An 18839-nucleotide genomic window follows, 5' to 3' on the forward strand; every position below is an offset into this window, starting at 1 on the left:
TCGTATCTTAACAGATTTGGGACAAAGATTGTGTTCTTGGTCTCAAACCACTTGCAAACAGAACAATTTAGTTTCTAAAAGAAACTGGTTACAACTCTGACCCTTTCCAGTCTCAATTAGTCACTCTCTCTTTATGCTCTAAAAGCATATTATTTAGACCTTTAGTTGTGATATGAGTCCTTTTGTTTGCTATCTTGTCAGTGTTTCCCATGTTGACATTGTGAAGATGATTTAAACTAGGGGTTTGGTGGGTCCCTAAGCCAAGCTTGGAAGGCACTTGTGAAATCTTTAGAGTATAAGGAAAATATTTGATTCCTTTAAGGCTAATAGATCCATACACTTAAAAAGAGACTTCAAATCAATTAATAACACAGTTTTATCATCTGAGATGACCTCCATTTATCAGAGTGATAAATAAAGAAAATAAGGGTGGGCTTACTCCACTGAAAGGATTAAGATTAAGAAATGGGTATCTTCTCAATTTCATCCGTGCCTTCCAGACCAGGATATAGAGATTTTCCTGTTTATCATTCACAGAATGACAGAAGAGTAACCTTTATGGGAAAGGACTCATGCCTTTTAAAGTCAGTTGTACCCTAAAACATGCCATCTGCAGTAAAATTATTTAATGTGGAAGGAATGTAGTTAAGAATACAGTAACATGCCATTTTTCGTGTGTAGAGTCCAAGGGCACTTCCTTTTCTGAGACGTGTTCTTGAGAAAGATGATAATTTTAGAAGTTGGCGCCACAGTTCCTGACCCTGTTCTGACTCTGGCTTCCAGTACCAACACACAGAGGATGCAAGGGACTGTACGAATAAGAAGAGTTACCATCCCACACTTTGCACATGCACAAAGGCAGTCTCACCGGCCAGCCACAGCGGGTAGACCTCTGTCTTATGACTTGGTACATTTCGTTGACTTCAGGCACGCTAACGGGGGGAGTCTTCTTTAACCTCCCTCCTTGATTCCACATTTCAGGAATCACACACGGTTGAGATGGGTGACAGATGTAGGGATTTAAGAGGACAACAGTGAGGAAGCCTGGAAGCTAGAGGCTGTGGGAGTAGTATTTTCACACTATTGCACCAATCCTGGTTTTTGAAGATTTTTTAGAAATTCAAATGGGAAGTACTTTCACTTATTAAGTGTACATTGACTAGAATGGGTTAATAGATTGTTAAAATATTACTGCTCTCCATTATTCTTGTTCAACAGTTTGGATCGTTCTTTTTGGTAGACCATTTTTGGTAGCCTCCCATACCAGGATTAAAAACTGGCCAAGTTCAAGAGGACTGGTGATTAATTTATGCCTAACTCCGTGACCTTGGGTGGGGTGACTTCCCAACCTTTAGAATCCTGATGGAAAGCTTCTGCAATCCAAGCATGTGATTTTTCCATAGACTTCTCCCTGCCACTCTGGTGCACATCCAGCCTTGACCTGCCTACTGCTCACCATAACTTAACTGTGCAAAGCCACGTAAGCTCCTCCATAACCCTCGCTTTCTGTGCCAAACTATCAAGGTCACACTGGACTTAGACAGTAGGGGAGGGGACTCAGCCCAGACACTTGTGTGCACACTGAGGGCTTTCTGCTTGACATTTTGTGAGCAAAACACTGTATCTGCTCTACCTACCGTAGTTATTTCCTGGAGTGAGTTCTTACTTTTAACACATTCTTGCTGTTTTATTGTTTGATACTCGGAAAGGCAGGATCAAGGGTGTATTTCTGTCACTGTGATTTCGATTGAACTCAGGGGCACGCAACCACTGAGCCACATCCCCAGCCCTATTGGTATTTTATTTAGAGATGGGGTCTCACTGAGTTGCTTATTGTCTTGCTTTTGCTGAGGCTGGTTTTGAACTTGTGATTCTCCTGCCTCAGCCTCCTGAGCCACTGATACTACAGGCATGTGCCATCACTCCCGACTCACTGTGATTTCTTATGAAGACAGATCAGGGGACCCTGGAGGGCTATGTTCCCAAGGCCTCAGTGGCAGTCTTTAGACGCTGCCCCCCTACCTGCCTGGCCTGGGTGCATGCAGCCACCCCCCCCCCCCCCCGACCCCACAAACCCCATCTTCACTGTTCAAGAGCCACACACGAAGACTAGCACTTGCATGGAAGGCAATGTGCTAGAGTGGAAAGACTTGCTTTTCTCTTTCTTTATAGAGTTTTGGTTTCGAAAGTGAGAAAAATCCTGTCTCTACCATGTGTAAGCTGGGCACATTTTTTAACACCTCATTCTTCCTGATTGTGAAAGTGGGAATATTAATGCACATATCCACAGCATCACTGTGGGAATCAAATGAGTTCCTGCACCTTGCAGCAGCTGGTGTGTGGCACATGGTAGGGGCACTGTTGAGGTCCCTTCCCTTTCTTCTATTCAGGTCGTATTTCCAGTGGAACACGACCCCTTCTCCCAGGCACGCCCGTAGTTCTTCTTCTGTAACTTTCCACGATGCTCTTCCCATTCCTGATCTGTAAAGGGGGCTTGCCAGTGGTTTGCCTTCTTGTATTTTTCCTTTTCCTTTGCTGACTTGAGAAGACTCCCCTCTGAAGGCACAAGAGACTTGGAACTACTAAGGAGATATGCACTTCCCAGAGCCCAGGAGCAGAGTTTTAATTAGTTCTTTCACGAGAAGAGGGAGATGCTGAGCCATCCTGGGTCTCTTATCCTGCAGTTGGGTATTATAAGTGCCAAGCTCTCAACGCTGGAGGAATGTGGATTACTGTGTGGAAATGGAAAGACTATGAACACTTTTCTTCAAGTTGCCGAACTGAAAATACAAGTTAAATTATTAATGATCATAGGGAAGTGTGAGCTGACGGTCTATTTGTTTCCATTATTAAAACAAGTATGGTTTTGGATCATGTAGATTTCCTCCCTTTTTACTTGGATGGCAAAGAATATTCATTAAGGATATCAACAAAGACCATGCCAGTGATTGAGCCTCTGGAGCTGTCCCCTGCATGCTAAAGACAGAAAGGAAAATTTAAGTGGTCGAGAATGAGAATGAGAGATTGATTGGAAGCCAAATTATAAACTCATTTCAACTCTTGGCCTGCAGGCTGTGAAGTAACATTATTTGTTGTCAAGGATGGAAAACAACTCAGATTTGGGTCCAAGTGATTATTCCACTTTGACACTGCTGCCTTCCTGCCAACTGCAGTTCCATTTAGACATAGATTAATTAGCTGGGCAGAGGCGGAAGTGGGCTGAGAGAGCAGAAGCCCAAGAAGGCAGCAGGCAGCACAGCCTCTAGCTGGGGTCCTGGAGACTTGGCCCCAGGCAGTTGGCAGCCCACTTCAACATTAAGCTCACAGCAAACTTGAGTAAGAGAAAACAGACTCTAAACTTCTGTGGTAATATTCTTTACACATCTGCTGACTTTGTTGATGCCAATGAGTCAGAGAAAACCTTCAGACTTAAGTCACCGGCAGGTGGTCCCTGCACATGGGGGTCAGCAGTCTGCAGGCCTGAGTAGCTTATCAGTCTTTCCTTAGGCCTTGTATAAGCAACACTGGACTTTTTTTTTTTTTTTTCTTTCCTGACAGTGAAATGAAAACAATTGTACACACACACACACACACACACACACACACACCCATCACTACTGAATTCTAAGGACAGATGGAATAAAATCATGAAAATTCTGGGGAAAGAAATCTGCCTTAGTTAATGGAAGACAGCATTATTAACACATTTAACAGGCAGGGGTCAGTCCTTTTCCAGAACATTTCTCACTGGTCTTCGATCCAGAGTTCTTTGCCTGTACCTCTCGCCCATTCTGCTTTTATTTCAACTGATACATTTGTGTCCTCCAGTGAAATTCCTCAAGGCAGGAACAGTGTAGGGCCTATCACTGTCCCCATGCCATGCCTCCTGGGAATAAAGGGAGCACTGAGAGAAGAGGCTGGCAGGGGTTGGGGTTCATGGCCTCGGGAAAGCGGCGGCGGTGCCATTCGGCAGGACAGGGCCCACCCTCTCCCTGTCCCTAGCAGGGAGGTTTCCCTGCCCGCGCGACACGCTGTAGCGCGCGCGGCGCCAGCAGTGGCCGGCGTGTCGGTCCCCACGGCGCGGCGGCCTCCCGGGGGAGCGGCGGCTGCAGGCGCGGGCGACGGCGCTGCGCGGCGGGCGCTGGGCGCGCGTCCTCCGGGGCGGCGCGGTGCGCCTGGCGGGCTGCCTGGGAGCCGGCGCTCCTCGCTGCCTCCCCTGCGAGGCGTGCGGATGCTTTCCTTCCCTCGAGAAAAACTTACACGAGGATTTTTTCTTTCTTTCTTTTTTAACATTTCATTCCTTGGATTTTTTTTTTTTTTTTTTTTTTTTTTTCCTTAAGTGGCGGCGCTGAACGCGGTCCTTGCAGACGGGGGCAGCACTTCCACTCCAGACCCCAGCCTGGGACCCGAGCGCGACTCCAGCGCTGTCACAGACCCGCGGCAGATGTGCGAGTTGGGAGCAGCACTCTGGCAGCTGTGCGAAGCTCTTTCTGGCAAGGTTAGCTGGTTTTGTTATTTTTCACCTAAAAGTGCTCTGCTCTAGCTGACACGATCTGCATGGCTTTCCCTCTTTTAAACCTTGATTGTTCTTGTTTTAAAACAAATAATTTCAATTTTACTCCTTAAAATGGAGGGGGGGGGGGTAACCATCCTGCTTTTGGACGTAATACTTCCAGATGAACTGAGTTTTGTATACTAAATCCTGTAATATTTTACTGTTTTGTAATTGCATCTGAATTTAAGACATGGACATTTACCTTATTTATTTATTTACTTATTTGCTTACTTATTTATTTTTTAGGCTGTTTTTGCATTTCAAGGAGAGACAGCTAAGTGATTTTTTTACCCAGGGGAGGAATAATGTAGATCCTAACCTTTTCTTAAACTTCCAGGTAAGTGAGTCTATTTGACATAAATGAGCTAAAAAGCAAAACTATGTGTTTGGTCTGAGTTGTTTTCAGTATTCTGGATATGTTTGAAATATGTTAAATTTCATTTATTTTCACCTTGATTAATGGCAAGATATTATTTCTAAAAACGATTTATTCCTAGTAGCACAATTACTTGACTTTGAGTCCTTTTATCCACTTTTTAAAGGATATAATCTACATTGAACTTTTCCAACTTTTTTGTTATTCATCTCTTCTCAAAGTGGCAAGTGACTTAAGTCAATAACATATACCTAGAAGAGCTACATAATTCTTTTTTTTTTTTTTTAAGTTCACTTAAGCAGAAACTTTTTTTTCTCCTTTTGGAAGTTGGGACAGAATATTAAACTTTCTAAAATATTCACCCTACAATCATATGGGTATCACAATTTTGACCATACTACAAAATAATTTATTTTTAAAAAATGGTTTAGGAAATTGAAGAGTGATTTTTTTTTTTTTTCTAACTTATAACATCTTGGACATACCTGCTAGAACTCTGAGAAGGGCCCCCTATTGGGTTATACGGTTAGTTTTCTGCTGAAGACAAATGTACATTTCTGGAACATTGTTTCAATTCTGCTCTTGTAACTAATAGTTTTGATGATTTTTTTTTTCAATAAGGCATTTTATTACATCTGGCAGGACTAAACTTAAAAAAACAAAAACAGAACAACTACCTTAGGGACATCATTAGCGTTGAAATGCAACAGTCTGAATTGGGAGTAGGATAGATGGTTTCCAACTTCGGCAAAGCGATCCTTTTTATAGGTTTCTCTAGAAATAATTCAGGCTGTGTTCAGCATATATCTATCTACAAAAAAGTGCCCTTCACCTTCCCTCTTCATTGAACAAACTTCTGTGAGATTGTTTGATCATCGTCCTATATATTTTGCTGCTCTGATTAAGATAAAAGTGTAGAAGTCAGATCATATGGTTTGGCATTAATGAATTACCTTGTACTAAAATGATAGAGCATGTGATTTTAAGGGAGACTACTTTTGAGTTACTAATAAGAGAGAAAATATAAACAACCTTAACCCAAAACTAATAAAACAAACAGAAATAACTGAAGAATAATTCTTTTCTGAATAGAAAGTCAAGTGACCAAGAGGCCTCAGTGACTTACGGGCATGTGGAATTGTTCTCCTCTTGGATCTCGTGATGTTGAATGTTTTTGAGAATGACTTGGATGGTGTGATAGCCCAGTGTCATTAGAGACCGTAACTGTTAACACCTTGAGATAATATTAGAAAAGGGTCCAAGTAAACTTAGAGAAGCAATCTCGGGCTGCTGAGGTCTCCGTGGGGGAAGGCAAAGCTAGGGCATATTTATGCTGTGGAGTAAAGGTACTAGAGAAGCAGGACAGGGCAATGCCTGGGTGGCAGAAGAGCAGGATTGTACAGCATAGGCTGCATTTGAGAGGTAATCACAATGCTGTTGAATCCCAGCACAGGGACGGGGCATTGCCAGGGAGCCAGAAACTCCCTGCTTTGCTCTAACTTGAAATGTATCTACATTCCCACAACCTTCGCTGCCTTCTCCTGTCAAGGGAGCGATGTGCTTCTGTCTCAGGACTGCACCCTGCTCCCCATGCTCCTGGTCCCACTTGCTCCCATCTCTTTACCTTCTGGCCCCTTCCCTTCCTCCTCCTCCCCAACTCACTGAGACTACTGGAGCTCTGTGGGGCTCCACATTCTCCTTTCTACCTGGAGTACTTTCTCCTTCTGGCTCCTCAGAGAACTTCTCTTTCTAACTCACCTCCATAGCCATCCCTACAGTGAGGCAGGCTTTGCTTCCTAGAGGATGTTTAGCCCTGAGAACCTGCCCTGGCTCCCGAGAAGTGCCAAATAAGGGAATGAATGGGGACACGGGGGAATGAATGAATGATGGAAAAGTGAATAAAGGGGTGCCACTCATTATCAAAGGGGCTGCCTCTTGTTACATTCCCCCAGCCCCTCCTGCTCTCTTCTGCACATCTCAGGTCATGACGTCATGGCCGTTTGCAAGGTGGTCTTCTCTCATCCTTGAGCAGCGTGCAGACCTTGTGGACCAACTCCTTCAACAGTGTCTGGGGAGTGGAGACTTGTCTGTGGACACATAATCTTGTAGGTCCTTTGCAGTCCTACAAGCTCGTGAACATGACTAACAACATAAAATGGTAGTGGATCCAGTCTTCTGGGGACAAGGCAGGTGTTATAAGCACATACAGCCACGTGACATTTTCATTAACGATGATGGTGGTCACATAAGATTTTATCACCTAGTGACGTCGTTGTTTCTCGGTTTGTGTAAGTGTACTCTGTGATGTTTGTGCAGGATGAAATCACCTAATGATGCATTTCTCAGAACGTGTCCCTGTCCTTAAGCACCACATGCCTACACTAACATAAAACTAAGTGTAGTCACTTGGCAAGTTGCTCATGTTTGAAAACTCAGAGAATTAAACAGAGCAGTTGTATTTTGTGAAGTGCCCTTCTTTTGGACATGTTTTCAACTTTAAAGATATTTTCTTTTGATGGAACAAGGTGCGACATAAAGTCTGTAAGCTTTTAACGAGTGTCAGCTTTGATCGCCTCAATTCTAATTTATACTCCTGAGCTGTGGGTTTGTTTTCTGCAGTTGAGGCGACCCCAGGAGGTTGGTGCTGGCACTAGAATGTGTATTTGCTGATGTGTGCTTTCTGGCAGGTTTTCATTTCTTCCTATTGATTGATACTTAATTAGGTCTTGTTTCTTGTTGTTCCTATTCTGTTTTAGGGCTCTGCTTACTGAGATACACTTTTCATTGAGTTCGTTGAGTTTGTTTTCTGCCTCCCATTCTTTGCTTCAGCTTTCCTTATCTGGGGCCTTCCTTCCTCCTTACCCTCAGCCTCTCTTTCTTTCCCTGGGACTCTGCTGTGGCTGGAGAGATGGGGGCCGTGGGGAGCACCTATCATGAGCCACAGCCTGTGCTGGGCCAGGCCATTGCGCCTCTCTGTTGCCTTATCTTTCCCATTGTCTGTAATTATTTACCTGTAGATAGCCTTTGACCGTCATTGTCCCTGAAGGAGGCATGCTCTCTGCATTTTTAGCATCCAGCAGTTGTCTGTCCGTAGTCAAATTCACTGACAAGTGCTTGAATGAATTCTTGGTACCTGAAAACCCTGCTCAGCACCCAGCAATGCCAGCATTCCCATTTCCTGCCCCTGCCTTTCCTCCGTCTCTGCCTCCTTTCTCTTAACCTTGTGTTTTCTGAGCCACAGTGGAAGTGAGGGATTTGAACCCAGTCAGTCTGACACCAGCAAGTCCTACTTGCTCAGGTAAATAAATTGTTTCAAAATAAGTCAAAGAAGGTGGAAGCAAGCCCAGAGTCCATTTTCAGATAAATGGATCAACACAACTGGGTCTACCCCTACAATGGGATATTTATTCAGCATTTAAAACGAAGGATGTTCTGATACATGCTACAATGTAGATTAATCTTGAGGACATTTTGCTAAGTGAAATAAACAATCATGAAAGGGAAAATTCTATGTGATTTCGCTTATATGTGATACCTAGAGTGGTCATACTTATGGAGACAAAGCGTAGGGTGGGGGAATAGGGGTAGGAGAGAATGGGGGACATGTTTGTTGGGCAAAGAATTTCAGTTTGGTAAGATGAAAAAGTTCTGGAAATTGGTTGCAGAACAGTGAATGTGCTTGGTATTACTGAACTGTGAACCATGCACTTGAAATTATTAAGATGGTAAATTTTTTCAACTGAGTAGTTAAAAACGGCTAAGGTGATAATTTTTTTTTGTTTTATGTGTTTTACTACAATTAAAAATAAAGTCAAAGTGCTTGCTTTTATAAAGATCGTTATCCTTTAAAATGAGAAAAAAATTAAAAGAATTTCTTTGATTTAGGAACTTTTTATTATTTGAGCTTCATTTCTCCTTTGCTCAGATTTTAAAATATCACTTTTATTTAAAAATAAATAAATCTCTTTAAATTTAAATGTATTATGCATATGTATATACATATATATGTATATATAAAACTGTATTTATATTGGTAAGGTCTTTGGAATTTAATTTTAGACCTTGTTATACCTTTTTTCTTATTGTTGCCTATTTTTGCAGTTAAAACCTGATTCAGAATTACTCATTTCCTTGTCGTTTTTTTTTTTCCAACAAAGATAATAGGATCTTATTGCTCATCCAGAAATACTTGTATGACACTTTAAAAATTACTTTCATGATTAAGAGCAGAAATGTCTGTTCTATCACAAGCAGAAGGCCTGGCAATCTTCAGGTTCGACTGGATTGCTCACCAAAGCCTCCAACTGAGGTCTTTTTGCTTTTCTCCTCCCTCATCACCCTCATAGACCTTTCTGGTGGAAAATCATGACTCTAAAGGTGTAAATAACCCTCTAATGTATGAAAGAGTACAGTTTCAAAATGTTCAGCCGACGCTTTAGGTTCTCTTTCATCTCAAAGGTTCTGACCCACAATGTGTTATCTTTCTGAAGAATTTGCAATGAAACTGGAACAAACCAGGCGGGAACATGTGAGCTGGGAGGGGAAGGAAGGTCGTGAGGGAGGAAGGGCTGGGCTGGTCCTGGGGTGAACAGAGTGGGCGGGCAGAGGAAATGTACCTGCTGCAAACCGCACTGCTGGGTGTTACTTAGTATAAATATTACTAACATGATCATATGGGCAAGGTCCCCTGAGAAAAATTAAATTCATCTCTTCTACTGGGAAAATATCTGATCTAAACTGATACTTTATATCTTTTTTGAAGTTCTTTAAAAACATAAGGTAATCAGAAATAGGACTTAATGTTTACACCTAAAAGTTTCAGTATAGTGCTACATATTTTCAACAGGGCAAACATATCAACACTTAGAAGTGTTGAATTCACGGGGGGGTTTCCATGTACCAGTTATTGGATTGGTACCTAGTCTCTGGAGATGATCTCAGTCATCCACAGAGAAATGAGAAAAATGGGGTGGTGTTTTCAAAGAGCTGATGTTCCCTTTCAAAGAATAACTTGAACCTTAAGGTTCTGGCCTGTTTTCTTATTTATTAAAATTTGTTTTAGATGGGTTATTAATTACATTAATGATGGTTTTAAAATTGTATTTGTTGGCAAAATAAAATGTTAGCATTCTTGGTTGCAAGAAACAGAAATCAAGTCTCACCTAGAAATCAAGTCTAACTTAGGTAAGAAAGGAATTTATTAGAAGTATTTTCTACATAATTGATGGGAAAGCTGAAAAATAAAAAAATCTCAGAATAAAACTTGCAGCCAGGGTTATTCAGATCATCAAATGTGTTTTCTAACTTTAGAAGGGCGTGAATTGCCAACCTTATGTCTATGTACAGGATATATGCCAAGGAGTAGAGGTCTTGATGGGTGGAGGAAAAAATTAAGTAAAAATTAAGTGCCAACATGTGATTTATAACATTTAACTTTTATGGTAACTTTTTTTCAGGAAAGTGAATTAAAGCTCTTACCTGTAGCTTCAAAAAATTCACATCTATCCCAATTCACATCTATCCTAATTCAAGTTTCATTAGAATGAGTACTGTACCCAGGTGCAGGTTAGCTAGGAGCATGTGGAATTCCTGGTTGTTTTCATGTTATATGGTCACTTCACTTTTCTCCCCCTAAAGTCCTTGTGTGTTTCAGTCTCAGTGTTTTTGTTTATCTTATCATAATCTGATTTGAGGCACGTTAACTATTACTTTGAGTACTTAGATGTTAATACAAGATTGCTACGGTTTGGATGGCTTTGTCCACCAGAGGTTCATGTGTTGGAAGCTCCTCTGTCCCTGATGTATATTTGGAGGTGATGGGACCTTTAAGAGGTGGGGCCTAGCCGGAGGTTTTTAGGTCATTGGGGACATGGCTTAGGAAGGAACTAAGTAATTTTTCTGGAGCCCCTGGGTTAGTTCTTGCTTGGCCATGCTCCAGCCCCTTTGGCTTCTGCCTAACAGCGTGAAGTCTCCCTCTTGCACATGCTCCTGTCATGATCCCATCCTCCACGAGATCCTCACCAGGTCTGAGCTGATGCTGGCACCGTCCCTTAAAATTGCAGAACTGTGGACTCAATAAACCTGTGTTTACAAGTACCTGCCTCAGGTGTTTGGTTATAACAGCCACGTGGACTGACATCTTCGGTGTTCCCTGATCTCTCCAGCACTTGACAGCTTGACCATTGTCCCTGAAACTCTCGGTTCCTTGGCTTATTTATATAATGGGACCATAAGCTCCTCTGGCTGTTGTGCACTGCCTTCTTCACTGATGTCCCCTGGCACGTCAGACTTTGTCTTCTCATCTGTTTCATCGGCATATTTTCTTTTGGTCTGAGTAGTGAACTTTGATAGTGCTGACTTCCAAGGGTGTGCCCCCGGCTCACTCTCCTCTCCTGAGCTGTGGACTCTGGGTCACGTTTCCCACATGTACCACCAGCTCCCTGACTCACTGCATCCGTCTGGTCTCTCCCACCAGTCGCCAGCCCAATCCTCCTCCTTCCACCTGGGTCTCCAAGCCAGAAGTCCAGATGTGTCCTCCACGTCCGTCCTTGCTTTCATTCACCCTGCTTACCTGGCCTGTTGCCACGTGCTGGCCCTACCTTCCATGTTTTCTTCTGTTTGTCTCCTTTTCTACCCTCTCTGATTGGTTCAGGCCCTCGTATCACTTTGCACTTGAATTTTGTTGTGCTCTCCTGAACTCATCTTCCTGCTGTCACCCCCTCCACCACACCATCCCAGGGACCTTCACAGACTGCATCTGTGCTCAGCGGCTCGCTGCTCAGAATCTCCTCCAGGGCGACCTTTAAGGCTATTCACCCTCCCACTTCCCTGCTCTGCTGTTCCAGCCACACCAAATCTGTGCAGTTCCCTAACACCAATCCCCTCTCTCCTTGGCTGATGCCTTTGCTATGTCCTCTCCCTGGGATGTCCTTTCAAGCCTGTTGGCTAGACCAGTTGCTACTTATTCTCAAAGACAGGCTTTGGCCGCCCTGCTTCCTGGACCCTTTCCCCTGGGCTGACTTTCTAGGCTAATTTGCCCCCTTTGTGGCACTTACCAGGGGTGCTGCGCCCTTTTGGTTTTCTTGCTTTTCTTTCTCATCTGCTGTGATTTCTCAGGGTACTGGATCCCATTGGGTACAACTTTACATCTGCAGTGCCCAGCATGATACCTGGCACACAGTAGGTACTCAACAGATGTTCAGTAAGTAAGTGATTAGTGGGTGGAGGTGGGGAGCAGAACCTCCTGCTCTTCTGGAAAGGCAGGTGGTGAAATGCTTGGAGGCTTCAGTCCACTTGAAACAGTATCTGTCCTTCTTGCCTCTTCTGCTGGCCTGCCTTCCTCTCAAGGGTGGTGTCTTGTTTTTTTTTCCCCTTAATAAAATCATGGGAGAAACTGGACGTAAAAATGTACATGACTGAGTGAAAACAATTCACTTTGAGAGAGTAAAAAGTGCATCGGAAAAAGAGTGACTCTTGGTTAGCCTGTTTACTGCACTTCTGATTCCCTTACCTAGTTATTTCATGTTGTTTGGGCAAGAGAAACAGAAGTTCATGGATACCAGGGCCCAAGTCTGCACCGGCAGTGTCTTCAGGAGATGTACCCATGCGGTTTTCTTCCCTTTGGAGGCAGGCCAGTGCTGCCATCTGGGAATTGCTACTTGTTTAGGCCTCCAGCCCTCTTCCCCTCCAGTTGTTGGGCAGCTTGGTGGTGCGGTTACGGCAGGGCTTTCCTAGGCGAGAGGCAGTTTGGGTTGACAATGGCTCTGGAAACCTTATTCCCACCTGTATCAGCTGTGAGCCAGCTCAAGTTTTTAACCCTCTGCCCTTCAGTTTCTCCCACTGAAAAAGGTACCTTGTAGAGCTATAAGGATTGAAATGAGTAATGATGAAATACTGGCATGTAGTAGGTATGTGATAAATCATTATCAGTACTAACTAACATGACATGTACTCTCATGCTACTCTAAAATGGAAAAGGAAATATCCGATCTCTCCTTCTCCCCTTTTCCTTTCCCAGCTTGCAAACTTGGAAGAATGCAATTGCTTATTAGTTGGTTAATTGATGAAACAAACCACAGTTTGGATATCGACCTTGGGCAGATCTTGTGCTCCTTGCTGGAGATTCAGGGAGGGACATGACAATCCTTATCTTCAAGGACAGCCTGGAGGGAGAGACAGGGACAAGGTTGAGACCGGGCATGAGGCAGGTGGGCGTGGGGTGCAGCACCTGGAGGGAAGGAGGGCGGGGCCAGTCGCTGGAGCGATACCTGAGCCAGTCTGGAAGACTGCGTAGCAATTGGCGAGGCTGACTGGGAGGGGCTGCAGACACCCTTTGATGCCAGGTGTCCTGTTTCTCTGGGGTGGGTCTCCAGTCCATTTAATTTAAGATGAAAACTGTTCTCCTTATTCATGCCCTGTAAAGAAATCTGCAGACTCTTCAAAGAAAACCATTGTCCTTAAAGTATGGTTCTGGGGACTGGAGGTTCCCTGCACGGGAAGGGTCAGCTGGAAGGTGTAGCCCATAGTGTGGTCATTGGGACAACCTGCAGCAGTTCTCCAGGACACTGGCGGAGCAGCCAGGATCCCAGGCTCCACTCCGCACCCAGAGAACAGAATCCCTGGGGAAGCTCAGTGTGAGGGCAGCTCCCACTGAGCGCCACGCGATGACGCCAAGACGTCACTCCCAGGTGGCAAACCTCTGCGGTCAGGGCTCCTCCTAGCTTTGTTTCCTGCTTGAAGTCCTCAGCCCTCTTTGCTGCGTGTCCTTTAGTGGAGCTCCTGCGGCGGGTGGAGACCTGAGACCCCTTTCTCTGTGCCGTGGATTTGTAGTGAACTTCCTGTCACCAGACCTTGTATTTCTAACACATGCCTTCTTGATCTGTGGTGCAGATCTCCAGTGAAGTTACCTAAACACTTGCCTTCTGCATTCACATAGAATTTTACTTTTTGAAAATCTATTTTTGGAAATAACGTTAAATTATAGGAAAATTGCAAAAAAATAAGGATAGCACAAAGAGCACCCATATGCCCTTGACCTAAATTGACTTATTGTTAATTTTTTGCATCATTTCTTTTTTATTTGTGCTCTTTATTTCTCCCTTCCACCATCTCTCTCTAAAATAAATGTGTGTATGTATATGTGCATATGTTTGTGTATCTACATACATATATATACACACATAAAAAATAAATATATATAATATTTTTTCTGAACTGTTTAAGAATAGGTTCACACATCATCAATTTAGTGTGTTTTTCTTAAGCATAAAGATATTCTCATTTACTAACAACGGTGCAGATATCAACATCCTTAAATTTAACATCTGTTTAATTTTACCTTATGTATGGTATATATTCTAGTTGTGTAAATTCATTTTATAATGACCTTTATAACATTTTCCCCTCTAGCACCAGGATGAGGTACTGCATTTATTTGCTAGATCTCTTTGTTCCTCTACTTTTTATTTTTATTTTTTTATTGTAAACAAATGTGGTACAACTTGTTTCTCTGGTTGTACATGAAGTAGAGTTGCACCATACTTTTACATAGGGTAATGATGTTTGATTAATTCTGTTATTTTTTCTTGCCCCCACTCCTCCTACCCCTCTTTTTCCCCTATATAGTCCATCCTTCCTCCATTCTTGCCTACCTCCCACCCTCCTTTATGTATCATCATCCGCTTATCAGTGAGATCATTTGTCCTTTGGGTTTTTGAGATTGACTTATCTTACTTAGCATGATATTCTCCAGTTTCATCCATTTGCCTGAAAATGCCATACTTTTATTATTCTTTATGGCTGAGGAATATTCCATTGTATATACATACCACAGTTTCTTTATCCATTCATCTATTGAAGGGCATCTACGTTGGTTCCACAATCTGGCTATTGTGAATTAAGCAACTATGAACATTGATGTGGCTGCGTCACTGTAGTATGCTTATTTTAAGTCCTTTGGGTATAAGCCAAGGAGTGAGATAACTGGGTCAAATGGTGGGTCCATTCCAAGTTTTCTAAGGAATCTCCATACTACTTTCCAGAGTGGCTGCACTAATTTGCAACCCCACCAGCAATGCATTAGTGTACCTTTATCCCCACATCCTCTCCAACACCTATCGTTGCTTGTATTCTTGATAATCGCCATTCTAATTGGGGTGAGATGGAATCTTAGGGTAGTTTTGATTTGCATTTCTCTTATTACTAGAGAAGTTGAACATTTTTTCATATATCTGTTGATTGCTTGTAGATCTTCTTCTGTGGAGTGTCTGCTCATTTCCTTAGCCCATTTGTTGATTGGGTTATTTGTATTCTTGGTGTAAAGTTTTTTGTGTTCTTTATAGATTCTGGAGATTAGTGCTCTATCTGAAATATAAGGAGCAAAGATTTTCTCCCACTCTGTAGGCTCTCTCTTCACATTGCTGATAGTTACCTTTGCTGAAAAAAAAGCTTTTTAGTTTGAATCTTTCCTAGTTATTGATTCTTGCTTTTATTTCTTGTGCTTTGGGACTCATGTTAAGGAACTCTGATCCTAAGCTGACATGATGAAGATTTGGACCTACTTTTTCTTCTATAAGGTGCAGGGTCTCTGGTTTGATTCTGAGGTTGTTGATCCACTTTGAGTTGAGTTTTGTGCAGGGTGAGAGATAGGGGTTTAGTTTCATTCTGCTGCATATGGATTTCCAGTTTTCCCAGCACCATTTGTTGAACAGGCTGTCTTTTCTCCATTGCATGTTTTTTGGCACCTTTGTCTAGTATGAGAAAACTGTATTTATTTGGGCTTGTCTCTGTGTCCTCTATTCTGTACCATTGATCTACCTGTCTATTTTGGTGCCAATACCATGCCGTTTTTGTTACTGTTGCTCTGTAGTATAGTTGAAGTTCTGGTGTTGCGATACCCCCTGCTTCACTCTTCCTGCTAAGGATTGATTTAGCTATTCTGGGTCTCTTATTTTTCCAAATAAATTTTATGATTGCTTGCTCTATTTCTGTGAGGTATGTCATTGGGATTTTAATTGAAATTGCACTGAATCTGTATAGCACTTTTTGGTAGTATGGCCATTTTTACAATATTAATTCTGCCTATCCAAGAACATGGGAGATCTTTCCATCTTCTAAGGTTTTCTTTAATTTCTTTCTTTAGTGTTCTGTAGTTCTCATTGTAGAGGTCTTTTACCTCTTTGGTTGGACTGATTCCCAAATATTTTATTTTGTTTGAGGCTATTGTGAGTGGGAAAGTTTTCCTAAATTCTCTTTCAGAGGATTCATTATTTATGAATAAAAGTGCTTTTGATTTATGAGCATTGATTTTATATCCTGCTACTATAATGAATTCACTTATGAGTTCTAGAAGTTTTCTGGTGGAATTTCCAGGCTCCTCTAAATATAGAATCATGTCATCGGCAAATAGGGATACTTTGAGTTCTTCTTTTCCTATTTGGAAATTTCTTTGGTCCCTTTAATTTCTTTGGTCTGTCTAATTGCTCTGACTAGAGTTTCAAGTCTGACTAGAGTTTCAAGGACAATGTTGAATAGAAGTGGTGAAAGAAGGCATCCCTGCCTTGTTCCACTTTTTAGGGGGAATGCTTTCAGTTTTTCACCATTTAGAATGGTATTGGCCATGGGTTTAGAATAGATAGCCTTTAAAATGTTGAGGAATATTCCTACAATCCCTATTTTTTCTAGTGTTTTGAGCATGAAGGGGTGCTGTATTTTATCAAATGCTTTTTCTGCATCTATTGAAATAATCATGTGATTCTTGACTTTAAGTCTGTTGATATGGTGAATTACATTTATTGATTTCTGGATGTTGAACCGACCTTGCATCCCTGGGATAAAACCCACTTGATCGTGGTGCACTATCTTTTTAATATGTTTTTGTGTGCAATTTGCTAAAGTTTTGTTGAGAATTTTTGCATTGATGTTCATTAGGGATATTGGTCTGAAATTTTCCTTGATGAGTCTCTGTCTGGTTTAGGTATCAGGGTGATAACTGGCTTCATAGAATGAGTTTGGGAGGCTTCCCTCCTCTTCTATTTCATGGAATACTTTGAGGAGTATTGGAATGAGCTCTTCTTTAAAGGTTTTGTAGAACTTGGCTGAGAACCCATCTGATCCTGGGCTTTTCTTCGTTGGTAGGCTTTTGATGACTTCTTCTATTTCATTACTTGAAATTGATCTATTTAAATTGTGATTCAGTTTGGGTAAATTATATGTCTCTAGAAACTTGTTGATGTCTTCAAGATTTTCTGTTTTGTTGGAGTATAGGTTTTCTCAAAATAGCTTCTAATTATGTTGTGTATTTCAGTAGTGTCTGTCGTGATATTTCCTTTTTCATCCCGAATTTTAGAAATTTGAGTTTTCTCTTTCCTTCTCTTTGTTAGTGTGGCTAAGGGTTTATCAATTTTATTTTTTCAAAGAACCAACTTTATTTTGTCAATTTTTTTGATTGTTTCTTTTGTTTTAATTTCGTTGATTTCAGCTTTGATTTTAACTGTTTCCTGTCTTCTACTACTTTTGGTGTTGCTCTGTTCTTTTTCTAGGGCTTCGAGCTGTAGTGTTAGGTTATTTATTTGTTGATTTTTTCTTCTTTTATTGAATGCACTCCATGAAATAAATTTTCCTCTAAGTACTGCTTTCATAGTGTCCCAAAGATTTTCATATGTTGTATCTTTGTTCTCGTTTACTTCTAAGAATTTTTTAATTTCCCCCCTGATGTCTTCTGTTATCCATTCATCATTCAATAGTGTATTATTTAATCTCCAGGCGTTGGAGTAGTTTCTGTTTTTTATTCTGTCATTTATTTCTAGTTTCAATCCATTATGATCTGATAGAATACAAGGTAGTATCTCTCTCTTCTTGTATTTACTAACAGTAGCTTTGTGGTATAATATATGGTCTATTTTAGAGAAGGATCCATGTGCTGCTGAGAAGAAAATGTATTCACTCTTTGTTGTATGTATGTCTGTTAAGTCTAAATTATTGATTGTGTTATTGAGATCTATGGTTTCTTTGTTCAATTTTTGTTTGGAAGATCTGTCCAGTGGTGAGAAAGTTATGTTAAATGCCAGTCTGTATTCTTTTGATTGATGAGTTCAGGCCATTAACATTCAGGGTTATTATTGAGATATGATTTGTATTCCTGGTCATTTGACTTATTTTTGTTTTTTAACATGACTTGGTTTCTCCTTTATTTGGCTATTTCTTTAGGGTAGTTTGTTCCTCCCCTTTACTGATTTACATCATTGTTTTTCATCTCTTCCTCAGGGAATATTTTGCTGAGAATGTTCTATAGTACCAGCTTTCTATTTGTAAATTCTTTTAGCTTTTGTTTATCATGGAAGGATCTTATTTCATTGTCAAATCTGAAGGTAAGTTTTGCTGGGTATAAGATTCTTGATTGGCATCCATTTTCTTTCAGAGCTTGAAAAATGTTCCCGGCCCTTCTAGTTTTTCGGGTCTTGGTTGAAAAATCTGCTGATATCTTTATTGGTTTTCCCCGAATGTAATTTGATTATTTTCTCTCGCTGCCTTTAAAATTCTGTCTTTATTTTGTATGTTGGGTATTTTCATTATAATGTGCCTTGGTGTGGGTCTGTTGTAATTTTGTATATTTGGAGTCCTATAAGCCTCTTGTACTTGATTTTCCATTTCATTGTTCAGATTTGGGAAATTTTCTGATATTATTTCATTGAATAGATTATTCATTCCTTTGGTTTGTTTCTCTAAGCCTTCCTCAATCCCAATAATTCTTAAATTTCGCCTTTTCATGATATCCCATAATTCTCATAGATTCTGTTCATGATTTCTTACCATCTTCTCTGTTTGGTCAACTTTGTTTTAAAGATTAAATATTTTGTCTTCAGTGTCTGAGATTCTGTCTTCCAGGTGTTCTATTCTATTGGTTATGCT

At 41.3% G+C, this 18839-nt stretch overlaps 1 protein-coding gene across 3 annotated transcripts in view; it reads left to right on the top strand.

The window, feature by feature from the left end:
* The window catches only part of CSGALNACT1 (chondroitin sulfate N-acetylgalactosaminyltransferase 1), a 311827-nt gene that overhangs the window by 127964 nt on the left and 165024 nt on the right, over positions 1 to 18839 (top strand). For all 3 annotated transcript variants that reach the window (XM_079143355.1, XM_079143357.1, XM_079143356.1), the window contains exons 2-3: positions 4341 to 4498; positions 4802 to 4892. The gene's annotated coding sequence lies outside the window, so the exon portion shown is untranslated. The remainder of the gene's footprint in view (positions 1 to 4340; positions 4499 to 4801; positions 4893 to 18839) is intronic.

Source organism: Sciurus vulgaris, assembly GCF_902686455.1.
Source record: "Sciurus vulgaris genome assembly, chromosome: 5".
Lineage (NCBI taxonomy): Eukaryota > Metazoa > Chordata > Mammalia > Rodentia > Sciuridae > Sciurus > Sciurus vulgaris.